Source organism: Pleuronectes platessa, unplaced genomic scaffold (assembly GCF_947347685.1).
Source record: "Pleuronectes platessa unplaced genomic scaffold, fPlePla1.1 scaffold_38, whole genome shotgun sequence".
NCBI lineage: Eukaryota > Metazoa > Chordata > Actinopteri > Pleuronectiformes > Pleuronectidae > Pleuronectes > Pleuronectes platessa.
In genome coordinates this window covers 185,262-200,115 of record NW_026518977.1, presented here as the reverse complement: position 1 = coordinate 200,115, position 14,854 = coordinate 185,262, and the positions used below count along the sequence as shown (strand labels likewise).

At 45.5% G+C, this 14,854-nt stretch overlaps 1 long non-coding RNA gene across 1 annotated transcript; it reads right to left on the bottom strand.

Moving 5' to 3' along the window:
- Positions 1-330: 330 nt before the first annotated feature.
- Positions 331-2,939, bottom strand: LOC128436349 (uncharacterized). The gene is made up of 4 exons (XR_008338029.1): positions 2,888-2,939; positions 2,357-2,539; positions 833-1,737; positions 331-596 (listed from the first exon to the last, which is right to left on the bottom strand). It is a non-coding gene; the product is annotated as an uncharacterized LOC128436349 (long non-coding RNA).
- Positions 2,940-14,854: the final 11,915 nt, after the last annotated feature.

Genomic DNA, 14,854 nt, shown 5'->3' with positions numbered 1-14,854 from the left:
TGACTAATGACGGTATGTATTTTGCACTGATACATAAACTTGATGTTACACATCTTAAACAATGATATGGGTGTCCCTAGACAACCAGACCTGTGTGCTTTGCTGTGACTATAAATGACTGGAACCTCAGATAAAGAAAGTTATTTTCTGACTTCAATTACTGAGGCATTCTCTACAGAATGTAATGTGCCCATTCTACTTCCGATCCATTGGATCATTGTGTGTTTATGTTGCTTAAAGCAGAGCATTCACTGCTTTAATGTAATCAGCATCTTATCTGACAATATCATGGTGTAGAAGTGCAAGGAAATAGCAATATGTTATGATCAATGTCATTTATTGTGCACAAACATTACATTAAGGCATCTGCTGGAAATGTTATGATCAACAATTCTCATGCAAAAAATACTTTAAAAACTACACAAATAGTGTTTTGGAGAGGGGGGTTTCAGAGGGAGGGGGCAGCTCTGGAGAAAGGTCTGTCAATCCAGGTCTGCTGCTTGGTGTGATGGAGACATGAGGTTAGCATCAGGAGCGGAGGTTGCAGGAGGGACCGTGGAGCTGAGGCACACCTGTACCGCTTCTCTTGAGAAGAACTGAAGGACACACAAACAAACCATAGTGTTAAATTATGAAGATGGTTCCCTCTGATTTTTTGGTTTTAAACATAAACGTCACACAGGCTGCTAAAAACTAAAAATGCTGAAGCTAACAGCTACCACACAGCAAGCTAATGCCTTCCTAAGGCTGCCAGGGAGTAGCAAGAGTAGCCTTGTAGCAAGAGAGTGTAGCTAATCACAGCCCTCACAGTTCTTCATCAGTGGAGAAGTACCTCGCCATGTTTCATCTTCAGAGGAGTCATCCAAAGACTGCGCTGCTGTTCCGGAATATGTCAGGCCCGCTGCAGCCTGCTGGGCTTGAACTCTGAGCACGCAGAGTAGGCCCTCACGTCCCGTCTCAGTAAATGCATCAGTCCTTCCTGAGAATATATGATAAAAAACAAAACGTCTCAATAGTGCGTTTGTACGTGTGTATGTATACATACGTACACACGTACAGGGCTTTCTTTTCTACAGAAATATTTTTCCTGAGTTGATGTCTCTGCTTATGCCATCTAGAATGTGAAACAAAATATATTTTGGCATAACTGTATGTTTTCGGATTGTCTAACTGTGTATTTGTGTTAAAGTCAAAAGGTCAAGGCCACACTGACCTCATCTTATGGTTTCAGTTGTCAAGAGACACAGTGTCATTTATACGAGAGAAAATATGTAGAAATATGTAGACGGACACTGCACTGGTTAGCGGAGTCATACAACGCAGTGCGGTAATTCTAGTGTAGTTTTTTTTTAATAAATGGGTTATCTTTTTTACAATCTACAAAAAGTTATCTATACATTTGGTCACAGAATGTTACACAAATAAATTGGCATTAAAGTTGGCATCTTGCTGTCTGGCCAGTCTGACGATGCAGCTGAAGCATCCATCAAGGGCTTTCTGCAGGTAATTTGGATTGTTTGTTTCTTGTGAAGAGGAGAATAACATGAATTCATACCAATATCAGTTTACAATCAAACCTTTTTGTGTTAACCTTGTGTAAACAGAGTCAAAGGACATTGTACAACAATGACACACATTTTTCCACAGTACCTGTCGTTCACTACTGAAATTCTGACACCCATTACTGGACTGTGTCTTCCTGTAGAGTGGTGATGTTCTCAACGTTCTTTTCACAGTCTGTCAAAACAAAATTAGAGTTACAAATGTTAATGCCCCACAACCCATTGCAGATACGGTTGTATTTGCACACCACATCGGATCAAAACAAAACTGCAGTCTGGGAAACAAGCAGTTTTGGTAGATATAAGGGAAATGCTAATATTCCTGCATGAAACATATTCGGCCCTTTAAGCAAAAATAACAATGATGGCAGGCCGCAACCTCGATGCCTTCGTCTGCTTTGCTTACAGACTAGTTTGCGGAGTCTCGTGCTGCCGCCCACTGACCGATACATCATCGCTCTTTTCTGAAACTAATGAAGGCAAATTCACACATGTAGACAGAAATAATCAGTATAAATTAAAAGGTGTAAATATTGCTAACATTATGTTTGATGGGGGTCATCATTATACATAACAGAGTAAAACTTTGCACATGTATTCCTTAAATTTACTTGCCTTCCTGTGGAAAAAGTTGTTTTCCCAGTTAAACAATCACAGCAGGGAAGCATGATTGATCAAAATTCTTTCAGTGTGATATAAACTTGTATTTCAGCAAGCGTACTTTGGGGATGTAATAAAATGTATATTTAGCACATTATATAAAATGGTGTTTCTGGTATGTAACTTAAAAGTACCTCTTTAATGGTAGGATCATTTCTCTCCCTCATCTTCCTCGTGGTACGTGGATGATGGTAGTGGGCTCAACCCGGCTTCTCTTTCTCTCCAGGCTGCCCTTCCTGCTCTTCATCAAGCAAAACAAACCGTTCGGTCCAAGTTGTTGACGTTAATGAAACTCCTGTAGCTTGACTGGGATCCTCCTTGATTAAAAAACAGAACATAGCAATTGTTTTATAAAATGAAACAACTGATATTGTGGAGTAATAGTAGAGAAATACACTCCTTATTAATCTAAAGCATTCATAAATCAAATTCATGTTTATATTTATATTGTAGCGTCCCTCAATGATGAGCTAAGCGTCTTGAACTGGTTTCAACAACAATGTATTCACCTCCCAGGTAGCACAGGCTACCTTGGGCTGAAGCATGTGGCTAACAATGGCGTATTAGCTGATGAACAGCGTCCATAGTGTGGATTGACGGACTCTCTCCGCACTCGGACTGTAAACCTAGATCGTAACGATCTTTAAAAACAATAAACTACTTACCTGACAGAAGGAAGATGACATCGTGGTCTTCCAAGCGCGCCGTGTTTATGACGTAGCGCTTAGTTAAAGGACTGGTTGTTTACAAATAGGGTTTTTACGACAGCCACACGTCATGTCCGCTCGCGCCGCTCGGGCCGCTCGGGCCGCTCGGCTCGCGCACTCGGGCCGCTCGGGCCGCTCGGCTCGCGCCGGTCGCGCACTCGGGCCGCTCGGCTCGCGCACTCGGGCCGCTCGGCTCGCGCGCTCGGGCCGGTCGCGCACTCGGGCCGCTCGCGCACTCGGGCCGGCCTCGGTATGAACAGACTCGCAGGTTCCTTCTCATTAGAGATGTAATCTAGCCTCAAATATTACTATTATATAACATGAATAACATTCACGATCACTGAAGGACACCACGCAGGGACTGTGATTTAAACACCACGCTGCGCCGTGGTGGCATGGCAACCGTCATAGCAACGATAAACACATGCGTGATAACTATTAAAATATTTATCATAAGCACGAACTGGCTGAAGACTGTGGAAGCAAAGAGCACATTTCTCGCTAGAAATGGTGTCAGAATGTATTTTTATGCCCAAACTAAGTTACAAAATTATATTTTTATCTGAAAAAACAAGGAATCTCCGCCATGTTTTCCTCTCCGCAGACGGGAGCTTGAGAGTCACGTGACGTGAGAACACGCCAATGCAAAACAATGGGAGGACTAAATGTTACCATCTCACAATCTGAGAGGCCAGATTGTGAGATGGTAACGTCGTTCCAAGTGGACCAACGTTGCCATTGAACGTTTTCTGATGAGACTGGGTTGCTATTAAGGGACATCGTAGCGCTCCCTCTCGCCCTCTCTCCACTGCCGGTCCTGTGTGTGTGAGTAAGTGCAGCGTGGCCGCAGCAGGTGCGGACACAAATTGTTTGTTGCGGTGAGTTTGCTGAAAGTAACTTTAATGTCAACGGAGATCACTCAGAAAACGTTCCGCAAATATTAACCTTTATTCCGTCCCTAGAGCCAGCGTACAGCTGTGTGCGTGAGGGTGAGACTGTATCAGCGTCGGCATAAATGCGCGCTGTAATCTTCAGTCATAAGAGTAATACTTGTAAGTAATGCGCCGGAACAATTAACAGAGTCTTCACTATTGTGTGCGTGACATTAAGTTAAGTTGTCTTTTCCTGTTTTAGTAATTGCTCTCAAGACAATAAGGACGGCGTGGATCCCTGCTTTATTTTAAATGAATTAAAGGTATGACATAATGATGTGTTTTATGATTGTCAATGTTTTCAAACATTTTGATAAACTGGTTTAAATTGTGTGAACTAACTACAACAAGTTTGTTTTATAGGGCTGCCTTATTTGACCTTATTTAAATTTAGTTTCTTTCTGATTTATTGGTTTGATTATTGTGCTTTTTGTTTTATTTTATTTTGTTCTATGGGAATGTGCAATATGGTTGACTGGTACGTATTAAATAAATTGTATATTTCTGAAATCACAGCCTCTTCTGCTGATGTTTTAATGTTCCTGACAGGACGGTGATTCTTATAGGCTGCAGGGAGTCGGCGAAGTCTATTTAGGGACCCCGTAACTCTTCCCTTCTCCCCCTCTCTCTCTCCCCCCACTGCCGGTCCTGTGTGTGTGAGGAAGTGTTGCGTGGGCCGAGCAGGGATGGATTTATAAAAGAGTGCGTAGGATTCTTACTAAAAGTGTGCTTATGCCCAAAAGCAGGAAATGGCGTAAGCCAAAGCTAATTCCGATTTATAAAACCGTGCGCACGCAAAACCTGAACTCCAAATCCGCTCTCCACACGCTCAATTTCTACTATAAATGGTCAATGCATAGCACGTCACGAATATTAAATTATGAAGCTGACCAATGGTTTTCCACCGCGAGTCCTGGCGGAGGCACGGCATCAAGCGATGTGAAGAGGAAGTAAAACTTTCAGACACTGACATCGAGGTGTTTGTTAGTGAGATGGAGGTGAAGAGCGACTTATGGGACAGCTTTGATGTCACTAATAAAGGAAATACACTGATACTCTGCCGCTGCTGCTGTGGATAACACAATGTGTGAGAATAGAAATCGCTGAACCCTCGCTTCCTCCTCATCCTTCCATTCGCATGCACACATCGTCCAGAACCCCCCACCGGGGTCACGGTAGTATTTATCCATTTAGAGAATCGGACCGCTTCCCTCACATCAGTGGATCCTTGCCTCCACTCTGGGATCTTATTTGGAAAGTTTATTCATTTCTTGTAAGTGATCTCCTGTGCGCTCTGCCCGCTCTCTGTGCGCTCTGCGCCACTGCGCTCTCTGTGGTCTGCGCGCTCTGCTGAATTATGTTGAATTTCATTTAAAACAATAATAAACAGACAAATAAATTTACATGACAATTGTTTACAGTGCGGGAGTTACACTCCAACAGAACGCATCACACTCGCGCTGTGGGTTTTACGCGGTGTCATTGCCGCCGGTCTACGGGGAGTATGACGGAAGTTGCATGTGCGCAGGACATCAGCTCCTGTGGAAACACACGAGCAAAGCGATGACGGAAGCGACGCTGATGGGATCGGTCCCAGAATTTCCTTGTGGTTAACTCTTTAGATTTGGCAGGGTCGAACATCAAAGCAGCAAACACAAAAACCTGAAGGGAACAACCTAAACTTAACTACTGAAATTAATGGAACCAAAAGACATGTTCCTATCCTGACTCCTCTTCCAGAAACAGGAGAAAAAATGGGTTCAACTCAATTGATACCCACCCCCCGAACCTGGCTGGGACATCCTCAACAGATCTTAAGACACGTTACAAGTGTAAGGGGTCAATTCTTAATACAGTTTTCGAGTTTTGGCAGTGTTATTTTTCCCGTTTTGCTGATATTTTAATTCATCCGACAGGACAGTGATTCCTATAGGCTGCGGGGATTTGGCGACGTCTATTAAGGGACACCGTAGCGCTCCCTCTCGCCCTCTCTCTCTCTCTCCACTGCCGGTCCTGTGTGTGTGAGTAAGTGCAGCGTGGCCGCAGCAGGTGCGGACACAAATTGTTTGTTGCGGTGAGTTTGCTGAAAGTAACTTTAATGTCAACGGAGATCACTCAGAAAACGTTCCGCAAATATTAACCTTTATTCCGTCCCTAGAGCCAGCGTACAGCTGTGTGCGTGAGGGTGAGACTGTATCAGCGTCGGCATAAATGCGCGCTGTAATCTTCAGTCATAAGAGTAATACTTGTAAGTAATGCGCCGGAACAATTAACAGAGTCTTCACTATTGTGTGCGTGACATTAAGTTAAGTTGTCTTTTCCTGTTTTAGTAATTGCTCTCAAGACAATAAGGACGGCGTGGATCCCTGCTTTATTTTAAATGAATTAAAGGTATGACATAATGATGTGTTTTATGATTGTCAATGTTTTCAAACATTTTGATAAACTGGTTTAAATTGTGTGAACTAACTACAACAAGTTTGTTTTATAGGGCTGCCTTATTTGACCTTATTTAAATTTAGTTTCTTTCTGATTTATTGGTTTGATTATTGTGCTTTTTGTTTTATTTTATTTTGTTCTATGGGAATGTGCAATATGGTTGACTGGTACGTATTAAATAAATTGTATATTTCTGAAATCACAGCCTCTTCTGCTGATGTTTTAATGTTCCTGACAGGACGGTGATTCTTATAGGCTGCAGGGAGTCGGCGAAGTCTATTTAGGGACCCCGTAACTCTTCCCTTCTCCCCCTCTCTCTCTCCCCCCACTGCCGGTCCTGTGTGTGTGAGGAAGTGTTGCGTGGGCCGAGCAGGGATGGATTTATAAAAGAGTGCGTAGGATTCTTACTAAAAGTGTGCTTATGCCCAAAAGCAGGAAATGGCGTAAGCCAAAGCTAATTCCGATTTATAAAACCGTGCGCACGCAAAACCTGAACTCCAAATCCGCTCTCCACACGCTCAATTTCTACTATAAATGGTCAATGCATAGCACGTCACGAATATTAAATTATGAAGCTGACCAATGGTTTTCCACCGCGAGTCCTGACGGAGGCACGGCATCAAGCGATGTGAAGAGGAAGTAAAACTTTCAGACACTGACATCGAGGTGATTGTTAGTGAGATGGAGGTGAAGAGCGACTTATGGGACAGCTTTGATGTCACTAATAAAGGAAATACACTGATACTCTGCCGCTGCTGCTGTGGATAACACAATGTGTGAGAATAGAAATCGCTGAACCCTCGCTTACTCCTCATCCTTCCATTCGCATGCACACATCGTCCAGAACCCCCCACCGGGGTCACGGTAGTATTTATCCATTTAGAGAATCGGACCGCTTCCCTCACATCAGTGGATCCTTGCCTCCACTCTGGGATCTTATTTGGAAAGTTTATTCATTTCTTGTAAGTGATCTCCTGTGCGCTCTGCCCGCTCTCTGTGCGCTCTGCGCCACTGCGCTCTCTGCGGTCTGCGCGCTCTGCTGAATTATGTTGAATTTCATGTAAAACAATAATAAACAGACAAATAAATTTACATGACAATTGTTTACAGTGCGGGAGTTACACTCCAACAGACCGCGTCACACTCGCGCTGTGGGTTTTACGCGGTGTCATTGCCGCCGGTCTACGGGGAGTATGACGGAAGTTGCATGTGCGCAGGACATCAGCTCCTGTGGAAACACACGAGCAAGGTGATGACGGAAGCGACGCTGATGGGATCGGTCCCAGAATTTCCTTGTGGTTAACTCTTTAGATTTGGAAGGGTCGAACATCAAAGCAGCAAACACAAAAACCTGAAGGGAACAACCTAAACTTAACTACTGAAATTAATGGAACCAAAAGACATGTTCCTATCCTGACTCCTCTTCCAGAAACAGGAGAAAAAATGGGTTCAACTCAAATGATACCCACCCCCCGAACCTGGCTGGGACATCCTCAACAGATCTTAAGACACGTTACAAGTGTAAGGGGTCAATTCTTAATACAGTTTTCGAGTTTTGGCAGTGTTATTTTTCCCGTTTTGCTGATATTTTAATTCATCCGACAGGACAGTGATTCCTATAGGCTGCGGGGATTTGGCGACGTCTATTAAGGGACACCGTAGCGCTCCCTCTCGCCCTCTCTCTCTCTCCACTGCCGGTCCTGTGTGTGTGAGTAAGTGCAGCGTGGCCGCAGCAGGTGCGGACACAAATTGTTTGTTGCGGTGAGTTTGCTGAAAGTAACTTTAATGTCAACGGAGATCACTCAGAAAACGTTCCGCAAATATTAACCTTTATTCCGTCCCTAGAGCCAGCGTACAGCTGTGTGCGTGAGGGTGAGACTGTATCAGCGTCGGCATAAATGCGCGCTGTAATCTTCAGTCATAAGAGTAATACTTGTGTAGTGTTCTCGTGCAGTGTGTTGTAACTCTGACTTAACACTGAGTTAAACCGTAGCCAATGAAGACAGAGTCGTAGTAAGGTTGACCATTTACTGTCACAATTCCTCATTAACAGACGGTGAAAACTGCAAATAAAAGAATACAAAAATACTGAATGTACATTTGACTAAACAGCATGTTGTACATAGTTGTAAATAATAATATAAACTGTCTAACACTGTATGAAGACATTCTGATGCCAATTGCATTGATTTTAGTTTGTACACAATTGCTAATCAAAACGTTTTTAACAACACATCAAACATTATTTTTAACTAAATCCACTCTAATATATTATCTTAAACATGTCTTGCATTGATTAAACAAACTTACGGTTTTGCCTCTTAGATGCTTTCATGTGGATTCTAGCGGATTACAATCAGAAGATGCACATGTCTGCCATTCCTTCTACAGAGGTAAGATTTTTAACAGGAAATGACGTCACAGGAAGTGACTAAACCGGAAGTGACATAATCGCAAACCTAAAACGGCAAAATAATATGAATTTATACATTGGCTTATTTTAACCGTAAAGTAATTATTCACATCCGTTTTTACATATACATATTTAAGAAATCAATGCAAGAATATTAAATGAGTGCCAGGAGAGACAACACACTCCCCGTCTGACCTATGTGAGGTCACTTAGAACTTGTACCGGTCTTGAACATTGTCTTTAGATCAGTCTTCAGGAAGGAGCAGAACAATCTCTGCAGTCGGCCGGAGAAAGGTTTTAACATTGCCTTGGTCAGTTGTTTTCACTTCGACCTTCCTTACATACCCATCTTTCCCAGGGAATGTGGCATTGACTCTGGCCATAGGCCAGTTGTTGCGAGCGGCCTGCTTGTCCCTGAGCAGAACCAGATCTCCAACCTGAAGATTTCTGCGGGGCACTGTCCACTTCTGTCTGTGCTGCAAGGAAGGTAAGTATTCTCGGCTCCAGCGGGTCCAGAACTGGTTTGCGAGGGCCTGGACTTGTCTCCATTGCTTTGTGTACAGATCCTTGTCGGAAAAGTCTCCAGGAGGAGGTGTAACTCCCGACTTCTGTGTAAGGATCATGGACGGAGAAAGTATGAAAGGTTTCTCGGGATCTGTAGACACAGGTAAGAGTGGGCGTGCATTCATAATCGCCGTGACTTCCGCCATTAGTGTGCAAAGCACTTCATGGGTCAAGCAAGTGTTTTGCTGTTGGAGCATTGAGTCGAGGATTCTTCTGGCAACGCCAATCATACGCTCCCAGGAACCTCCCATATGAGAGGCGTGCGGGGGGTTGAATTCCCAGCTACATCCTTGTTCGCTGAGGTATCTTTGTACTGATTTGTCCATCCCAAGCTCCTTGCTTGCTCCAACAAAATTGGTGCCGCAATCAGATCTTAGCTGTTTAGCTGGGCCTCTGAGTGCGAAGAAACGTCTGAGGGCATTTATACAACTGGATGTGTCCATAGATTCGATTACTTCGATGTGAACAGCTCTGGAACTCATACAACTGAACATGATGGCCCAACGCTTGCTCTCTGCCTGTCCTCCTCTGGTGCGTCTGATTGTAACAGACCAGGGCCCAAATACATCGAGGCCCACATATGTAAAAGGAGGGCAGATTTCAAGACGTTCTGAAGGCAGGTCTGCCATCTTTTGTTCCTCCAGCTTCCCGCGTAGCTTGCGACAGGTTACGCATTTGTGGATTACTGAGTTAATGAGCTTCTTGCCTCCCAAGAGCCACAGTCCTGCTGCCCTAATCGCTCCTTCCGTCAGGTGACGGCCTTGGTGTCTCACCTGCTCATGGTGATGCCGTGTGAGCAGTAGGGAAATGTGGCTTCCTTTGGGCAGAACTATTGGGTTCTTCTCTGCGGTAGCAAGATGAGAGTGCTTTAGTCGCCCTCCAACGCAGATGAGGTCATCCTCCAAGATTGGGTTGAGTGTCCTCAGAGGACTGTTCTTTGGTATGGTTTTGTTGGCATGGAGAACTGCCAGTTCTTTTGCCAGGACTGTTTTCTGAGCTGCTTTAAAGATAACTTTCCTTGCTTGTGCCATTTCGTCTAGAGTCCGAGGTAAGTTACATTTATGCCAGCCTTTGCACCTGCTGTCTTGGTTTGAATGTTTGCAGGATCTTGCCATGTGCACGAGGAATGCAATTCCTCTTACCAGTGAAGTAAAGGTGGAGAAGCGCTCGAAACGACCAGAGGTGAGTATTGATTCCTCCAGGTAAGTAGCTGAAGTTTGTACCTGTGGTCGGATTTCGGAGTCTTTTTCAGGGTCGATTAACCTGAATCTCTCAGCTGTCTGCGTTTTCTCCGCTGGTGGCTGACGCAGGAAAGAAGGTCCAGTGAACCAAGAGGTCTGTGCCAGGCGGGATGCGGGTAAAGACCTTGATGCGTAGTCGGCAGGGTTCTCTTCTGTACATACGTAGTGCCATTGCTCAGGCTTTGAGGACTGCCGGATTCGTTGGACTCTGTTGTGGACATATGTGTAGAATCGCTTTGTTTCGTTGCAAATATAGCCAAGCACTACTCTGCTGTCCGTGTAAAACGTAATGGCATCTAACTTCAGGTCCAGCTCATCTTTGATAAGATCTGCCATCTCTGCTGCCAAGACAGCGCCACACAGCTCAAGCCTTGGTATTGTCGGTTCTGACAGGGGTGCCAGCTTGGCCTTACCCATAACGAAACCTACTTCGGTCTTCCCATCTTCCTGCACCATCTTCAAGTAGGCCACAGCACCGATGGCTTTGATTGACGCGTCCGAGAACACACACAATTCCCTGTGGACAGCTTTCGTGAGGGAGGTTGTCGTGTATGTGCGCTGAACATGAAGCTGTTTCAGGTCTTGGAGGGAATCTTTCCAACCTGCCCATCTGCTTGATTTGTCTTCTGGGAGGGGTGTATCCCAGTCAGACAGTTCGGATGTAAGCTCCCTAAGGAGGGCTCTTCCCTGGATAGTGACGGGTGCCAGTAGACCCAGGGGATCAAAAATGCTGTTGACTGTGGAGAGGACTCCACGTCGAGTGAATGGTTTATCCACGTTTGATGCTGAGTAAGTGAACGTGTCGGACGTGATCTCCCAGAGCAGACCTAAGCTCCGTTGTGTGGGTTCAGTTTCTCCACTCAAATCTAGGTCTTTGACGACTGGAGCGCAATCTTCGGGCGGAAAAGCCTCTGTGACTACTGGGCTGTTTGATACGAACTTATGTAAGCGTAGGTTTGATTCGGCGAGAGAGGCCTGTGTTCGTTGAAGAAGATCGATGGCCTCGGTTTCAGACGGTAGTGATATTAGGCCATCATCCACATAGAAATGTCTTTCCACAAACTCGACAGTATCAGCTCCATGCTCTCGTGCACCCTCTCTTATGGCTCTTCGCAGCCCATAAGTGGCAACGGCAGGAGACGGTGAGTTGCCAAAGACGTGGACGTTCATCCGGTACTCAACAACTTCCTTGTTCACGTCACTGTCTTTATACCACAAAAACCGGAGGAAGTTGCGATGGTCTTCGTGCACTAAGAAACAATGAAACATCTGTTGGATGTCTGCGAGGATTGCAACTCTCTCTTTCCGGAAACGTAAAAGAACCCCAATGAGGGAGTTGTTGAGATCGGGTCCAGTGAGGAGCACGTCGTTGAGGGAGACACCGGAGTACTGGGCACTGGAGTCAAAGACAACTCTGATCTGATTGGGTTTCTGAGGGTGATAAACTCCAAACGTTGGGAGATACCAGCACTCCTCCTCTTCTCTCAGCGGTGGTGCTTCCTCGGCATGTCCATTGGCAAAGACCTTCTTCATGAATGTCACGTACTGTTCTTGCATCTCCGGTTTTCTTTTCAAGGTTCGTTGCAGGGATGCAAACCGATTGAGTGCCTGCTCTTTGTTATTTGGTAAAGGCCGTCGTACTTCTCTGAAGGGCAATGGGGCGACCCAACTGTTAGCGTCGTCTCTGTAGACGTTTGTGTCCATTATCTTCATGAAGATGGTGTCTTCCACTGATGGAGCAGGTTTGTTGTCGTTCTCAGTACGGTTGAACACTGTCTGTCCCAGCATTCTCTCGGGTGCTGTTCCAGAGCTTTGATGTGTCTCCTTGACGTGCATGAAGCTTGTACAGGGTTGAAAGATTGAGTGGCGACCGCTGTCCAGCACATTCGTCTTGAACGTGTTGACTGTTGGTTTATGTAAATTACCCAAGCACACTTCCCCTATCACTACCCAACCCAAGTCCAGACGTTGGGCAAAGGGGGCGTTATGTGGTCCGTTGACCTGCTGCCTTACCTTGTGTGCCCTGAGAACATCTCTTCCTAGCAGCAGTAGTATTTCTGCCTCTGGGTCCAGTTCAGGGATGTGCTCTGCAATGTGGCGGAGATGAGGCTGATGAAAAACAGCGTTTGGTGTTGGAATCTCAGACCGATTATTCGGGATCTCATGACACTCAATGAGTGGTGGGAGAGAAATGAGAACTGTGCCGTCCAGTGACTCGATTTCGAATCCTTCTGCCTTCTTGCCGGATGTTTCTATGATGCCAGAGCAAGTTCTGAGATGGTACAGGAATGGTTCGCTCTTCACACTGAACCGCTCAAAGAACTCTGGTCTTGCTAATGAGCGATTGCTCTGGTCATCCAGGATTACATAGGCTTTGATGGCCATGTCCTTTGAACCCTTGGGGTAAAGCTTTGCGAGACAGATTTTTGAGCATGAACGGCTCCACTGGCCTGGACCGCAAACTTCTGTGCATGTTGCTCCAACGACAGCCATGTCGGGATGATCTCCCTCCCCGCCGTACTCTTGTGACGGTGGAGGAGCCTTGACAGTTTGAGGAGGTGGGCCAGGGTGCATGGCTGTATCATGACCGGTGCTGTTGCATTCAAAGCACATCACAGGGGACCTGCAGTCTTTGGCAAGATGGGAGCTGGAGGCACAGCACTTGAAACATATTCCTTTCTCTTTGAGGAAGGCCTTTCTATCATCGAGGAGTTTGTTCCTGAATGTTCTACACCTTTTAAGGGGATGGGGTTTGTTATGTAATGGGCAGTTATTGTTAGGGTCGTTGTTGGTAGTGGAAATATCCGTTGTGTGAACCGAGATGGGTTCGTTGTTGATTGTTGAAATATCCGTTGTGTGAACTGAGATTGGTTCGTTGGTGTTCAAGTTCCGTGAAAATGGTTTGTCAGGTTTGGTGGGTGTTGTTGTGCTGCCTTGATAATTAAAGCTAGGGTCGTTGCGCTTTTTTGCCTCGTAGCTAATAAAGTTGCAAAAGTACTCGAAGGGAGGGAAGCGACGGTTGTTTCCTTCTTTGTACCGTGACCCTGCAGACACCCACTTCTCCTGAAGCCCGTAAGGAAGTTTGTCTACGATTGGTCCAATGCCGCGTGAGGTGTCCAGGTAGGACAAGCCGGCCAGATATCCATCTTCTTTAGCACCTTGGATCTCCGTAAGTAGATCTCCAAGTTCACGTAACTTCAAATGATCCTTGGCTGAAATCTTCGGAAAGTTGTCTAAGCGCTGAAACATTGACTTTTCAATGACTTCGGGGGCGGCATAGGATTCACGCAACCGTTCCCATGCTTTGTCTAGAGCCAGATTGGGGTTGTTGACATGCACCGATCGTATGCGTTTAACCTGTTCGCTAGATTCTTTTCCCAGCCATTTGGTCATGAGGTCCAACTCTTGGGTTGCTGTGAGGTTAACTTCACTGGCAGCACTGGAGAAAGAGGAGTACCATGCCCGATAATTCTCTGGCTTGTCGTCGAACTGGTACAGCCCTGAAGTCACAAGGTCTCGTCGTGCCAAATACTGTGCCAAAGGCTCCCCTAAAGGGTACATGGGTGTGCCAGTTTGAGGGGAATGTAGCGGAGTATACGACGGAGCATGAGCGTGCATGGTGGGGTTAGCTCTACTAACCTTAGCCTTTGTCTCAGCTTTAGTTGGGTCATGTAAATGTGGTGGCGATGGTTGTTTACTGTCAGCATTTTCCTTGCTGACAGGTTGTGGTTGATAGTCGTCTTCCTCCGCTGGATGCCATGTCATGAAAGTGTCATGTGACTTTGCCTTAATTGAGGGAGCAACGGGTAATAGTGAGGAAGGAGAACGGTTCTTAAGGTCGATCTGGGATTGAACGTATTCACTGGTGCGTTTAATTTTCATCTTTTCAGATTCAGATTTCCCGTCTTCGACAACAGACTGCATCGCCTCTGCGTCTTCCAAAACTTGAGCTGTCACCATGGCTGCGTCAGCTTCTCTATGAAGGGTTAACACTTCCAACTCTGTGTCTATTCTTGTAGTTTCCAATTTATTTTGAGCATCTCTAGTTGCTCTTTCTGCCTCTCTAGCAGCTTTTTCCATTTTTAGCTTAGCCTCCTGGCTAGCATATAAAGCTCTCACCTTTGCAGCTTCTGCTTCAGCCCGGGCGCGGGCTGCGCTTACTGATGATGCTGATGTTTTGATGCTCTTAGCACTGCCGACAGACGATCTGTTGCTTGCCATGGCGACCACTTCAAAACATCCAATGCAACCTTTTCACTGTAGTGTTCTCGTGCAGTGTGTTGTAACTCTGACTTAACACTGAGTTAAACCGTAGCCAATGAAGACAGAGTCGTAG